Source organism: Triticum dicoccoides, chromosome 5B (genome assembly GCF_002162155.2).
Source record: "Triticum dicoccoides isolate Atlit2015 ecotype Zavitan chromosome 5B, WEW_v2.0, whole genome shotgun sequence".
In the NCBI taxonomy this organism is placed as follows: Eukaryota; Viridiplantae; Streptophyta; class Magnoliopsida; order Poales; family Poaceae; genus Triticum; species Triticum dicoccoides.
The window spans coordinates 231,080,303-231,085,264 of record NC_041389.1 but is presented as its reverse complement, the minus strand read 5'-3'; the positions used below and the strand labels follow the sequence as shown (position 1 = coordinate 231,085,264).

The 4,962-nt window shown below is 42.5% G+C and overlaps 1 long non-coding RNA gene across 8 annotated transcripts; it reads left to right on the top strand.

Annotated features, from left to right (window-relative positions):
- The first annotated feature begins 1,666 nt into the window (after positions 1–1,666).
- On the top strand, positions 1,667–4,962 carry LOC119308176. Of its 8 annotated transcripts, none has more exons than XR_005149897.1 (8): positions 1,667–2,192; positions 2,307–2,396; positions 2,502–2,956; positions 3,025–3,101; positions 3,514–3,622; positions 4,126–4,581; positions 4,652–4,806; positions 4,903–4,962. It is a non-coding gene; the product is annotated as an uncharacterized LOC119308176 (long non-coding RNA). The 8 variants fall into 8 exon arrangements; XR_005149893.1 differs by having other exon boundaries at positions 2,307–2,956; positions 4,126–4,263; positions 4,363–4,581; XR_005149898.1 differs by having other exon boundaries at positions 2,298–2,396.

The following is a 4,962-nucleotide window of genomic DNA, read 5'->3' as shown; positions in this document are numbered from 1 at the left end:
CTTCATGCCAGACGCCATTATCATCCAGCAGCTTGCGGATGAAGCACGAGGAGGCCTTGACACGAAAGTGGAAGAGCACTCGCGTACACCTGCAGAAAAACATGCCAACACATTTCACTCAGAGAAAGAGATAACAAGTCGGCATGAACGGGCAGCACATTGACGCGCGCAGGATGGACAACGATTACGTTAGTTGCACAAATCTCAGCAAATTAATCTAATGGTTGTGGACTTAGATGTGACATGGTTAAATTTCATCTAGATGTGATTTAGCCAGCCCGTTCTTATGAAGTGGGCAGAATAAAGGGAAATGCTCCCCTACAGACATCTGGTGGCTAGTATTTGTCAGACTGGTCTTTGGCCGTCGATTCGTCTCTAATCTCACGGTTGAGAAAGAAATCCAATTCCTGCGCCCCGTAATCACTCCTTGTCCCAAATAATTGCCCCAAACCAAGTTGACCCCATTCCCCATCTATCCTGCCCCGTTCCTACTCAGAGCTATGCTCGCCGTTCATGATTTATTATTGGATTAAATTAATCGAACAATTGCTTAATTTCTCATCACATAGCCTCAAAGCTGTATGTGCGACATTTACAGTGTTGTGGAAGACACAAATGAGCCAATGGCCTTGCCATGCCTAGCGAGGAGATTGTGGGTGGACAAGATTTAGAGGCTAGTGACGATATTGTCCAAAGAAGAGACAATGTGCTAGCATGCTCAAGTTTAATAATTTTTTTATTTCTTTGGATGCAAATTATATTATTTTCTCGGAAGCAGATTCTAATATCTCTAGAAGCAGTGTCTGATTGATGGAAACAACAATATTTTATGGACTGTGCTAACGACTAGTCGACTGGTCGTTAGCGACAGATCCGCACGATTAGTTCGCTATCTTCCCACGCTCGCTTTTCACTGATTTTTTTCCTTCTCTCAAAAACCGTGATAAATCGCTAATAGTTTTTTCTGTTTTTTCGCCGCATAATATGAAAATAAAATAAAAGTGCTTGAAAGAGGATTCGAACCTAGGTCTATGCAATACCTATTGAGCCTAATAACCAACTAAGCCACCTTTCGTTGTTGTCTATTATAGGTAAACAATGTTATTTGAACCTTTCTTATTTCTGCCATATCAGAAAATAAATAAAGTTTGGCTTGGTAACTTTGGCATGATCAGCATGATAATTAGGGTATGAGCAACATGATAACTATACCATGATAAGGCTGATAACTACAGTACGAGAAGGTTAAGGCATGAGGAAATATGGTAATTTAACACAAAAATTACCGATGAAAATGTTTAAAAAACTTTTTTCCCTTGGATGAAAGATACCATGGTGTTTAAAACGTAAGATATTAGTTATCAAATCTGTGATGTATACATTATCATGCTTTTTATATAGAAATTACCGGGTGTATATTTTTCAACAATAAAAATTCAGGTCAAAAATTATAATGGCGTTTGTATGTGAGTTATCTCTACTCCTAATATAACAGTTGGTGAATAGTCTTTCGGTTTTTTTCGCTGGTTTTTTTTAGTCCTCCCTTCCACCTCTCAATTCCCCCGCAGCAACGATCCCACCTCTCAGTTTCGTCGGTTTTTTTTCGTCGGTTTTTTTTCGTCCCCACATGCCATGCCGCCCCTCCTCTCGATCCACCGCTCCCGCTGCGACCTCTTTCTCTCCCTCGTCTCCCGCTCCACCGCCGCCGCCCCATCTCCCGCTCCGCCGCCGCCCCTACTGCTCCACCGGCCCGACCTCTTCTTCGAGCGCGACGGCAGGAGCAGCTCCACCTCTCCATTCCCCCACGTGATAACACTCCAGACCCCCACCCCATGCCCGGCCGCCGCTAGGGTTTCGGGAAGGAGATGATGAGCAGAGCGGTCAAATCCGTGGCGGACGGTGCCTCCCCAAGCTCCCGTCGGGGCGAGGCACTGGAGGCCGCCACCCTCCCCTCACGTGCATCGCGGTTCTGGATCGGCCGCCGGCATGCTTGAGGTGTAGCCTTTCCCCTTCCCCTATCTCTTCTCTCTCTCACTCCTACCATCCTGGTTTCCTGAGTTCGGGCTGCTTGCGGAGTGGGCATGGATGGAGCGGTGTTGGGCTCGAAGGGAAGGGAGTGGATCGTCCGCCGGCATGCTCGCCGCCGTGCCATCCGTGTTCCTCCAACGATGGCCTGTATCGCCCACGTCCAGGTCCTCCAGATCCTAATTATGCTATGGCATCTGATTTTGCACATATTAGGTACCAAAGTTGATTTTGTACACTGTTGTTGCTGAGATCGCTACCCTTATCCTTAGTTTTTGCAGGTAGAAAATTAAGGGAAATCAAAGTCGGAAGAACTGAAGATTCTATGCACTCTGTATACAAGAAGTAAAAGCTGCCTATTCCTACAACAAGTATGCATATGAGCATATCACATACGGATAAGGATCCACGAGTGGGTATTACTTTCAGAACGTTTGTTAGAATCATTCTTTATACGAACTTGATTGTACTTTCAGCCACAGAGCTGCAAATTTCGTGGGCTAATGCATGATATGATAGCATAATATAATCTGGAGGACCTTCAGACTTGGCTCTCTGCTGGGGTGAAGGCTGTGAAGTGGTTTGCCGCAGATTCAGAGGCCATTTTTCTTACCAATTTGCACATGCTCTACAGTTCAGAGCTGGTTTTTATTTCTCCTTAAAGAAATCCGGTTTAATTTTCTGCTAGTTTTTTGCTTTATCTTCTTTAGCTCATATTCTTCTATAACATGGTGCTTTTTTATCTCTTATGAACGTAAGCAGCACGCATCGCAGTGCTCGACAGTGACAAGCAGGTTCTGCAGGGTACCATGGTGCTATGTATCAATGGCTTAAAATTGCAGTCAGGAGGATGTTGTCGGGCCTCCTGGGACGGATATATCCTACTAAGTGAAAGTTGCCGCGGCGGAGACTGACTTTACTTCTTCTTCAGGTGTTCTATTCTATTTAGTTAAATTAATTGAAGGTGACCTAATTGAAGCATTTGTTTCTCATGATCAGATTGGCCGATGATACAACATGCACCCCAACCTGGCTTGGCAAGGTACATTAAAATGTATCATTCTGCAGTATGAAAGGTAAGGGAGAAAATCTGAGAGCCTTGCATAAGCTACAACACTTTTTTTTAGAGCAACGACAATGTTGTTGTGAGAGTTATGCTCAACTCTTGCCAGGTACAAAAGGATTTTCTACTTAACACCCCCACTCCGCACCACTAAATATCAAGAGATTTGGTTTATGTGTTTATCGAAGTGATGTTTTCAACTGTCTATTCATTTTTAGATATGGAATTAATTTTTAGAAGCAACAATTGTTGTAAGCTAGCAGAATATCAATAGTTTATACAAGGTTTTTCATCTATTTGTACGATACATGATTACAACAAACATATGCTTTTATTCCTAATTTTTATGGTAGTCTCTACTCCTAAAGAGGGAGTCCGTCAGCAATAATTTCTTTTTTATGTGTTGAATCACTGGTGTTCTCAAGGCTTTCCAAATTGACCTTTACCAACAAAGCTCGACAAGGCAGTGTTCGAGGGTGTGCCTAGGTGAAACACATGGTCTCCATCACCCTTTCCTTCTAGAGCCAGTACCAGGTGTGTGCAATTTGATGAAATACAGATATCTGGTGTTTTAATCAATATGCCGCATACTTTTTTCATATGTCCTTTGTTGCAAAAATCTATGTATAATTTAATTTATTTCCCAGTTTACCTCAACAAATGACGTTCTACTTGGCATCAAATAATGAATGTAAATGATCTAGAACTATTTGCTTTGGTGCTTAATGGATCACATCATGCATCCTATTTACATTGCAATGCTTTACACCTAATGTCCTTTGTTGCAAAAATCTATGTATAATTTAATTTATTTCCCAGTTTACCTCAACAAATGACGTTCTACTTGGCATCAAATAATGAATGTAAATGATCTAGAACTATTTGCTTTGGTGCTTAATGGATCACATCATGCATCCTATTTACATTGCAATGCTTTACACCTAATGTTATTTTTCGAGTCATGGAGCAGCGGTGGCGCCTTTCTATACCATGACTGGAAATAGAATAACATTGATTTTTGTTCCCTCTGATGACAGGGAGGCAAGCCCAGGATCACATTCTTGGCCCTGATTGAAGGAACGACGATTTTCAGGATTGACATGGATGGATTTTTCTTGAACATGACGGTGTCATTTTTGTTGCCATATTGAACACTATAGATCATTAGTTCAGAGGTTTCCTCTCATTTTTGTTGCCATTGAACACTAAAGAAAATGGCAGGGACAGAAGAATATAAACATAGATTTCTCGCTCTACATATCTCTTTTCTGTAGGAGGCTCGTGATGGCACACAACAATGAAGGGGACGAGATAAAATAGGAGGATGTCTGAGGAGCAGGGCCAAGACTAAACAAAAAACGAAGAATGCCTTTTCATTTCATGATCATAAAACACTACTAAGCTTATTTTCCATATGGCAACTGTCGGAGCTAAGAGGCAGCCCCCGAAGCACCAACACGACGCCACCTGGTCTGCCATCTCCCAAGATATGGGTGAGTTCTCGTGATCCCCACCCTACTCCCTCACCTCCTCCAAATTCCTCTCATCACCCACTCATGGCAGAATCAGCAGCGCGCCACGCGGATGGAACCCGGCCGAGATCATGGAATGCTTCCTTATAGGGCTCGCCAAGATTGCTATTCTGAACTTTTTTGTAAACAAAGTGAAGAGTGGGACATGATCTGCACTTGTGCTAATATAAAATATACAGTACTTGTGTAGGTGCAAGTTTTGTTTTAACATTCCAATTCTTGTTTATCCTTTTGTCGCTGAAAATTCTTTACTAATTATGACATTCATTTTGTTTCTTCTAGATGTAACTCGATCCACTGTGTCCGATCATAAGGTGACAATGGCGGCACAACAGCCAGGAG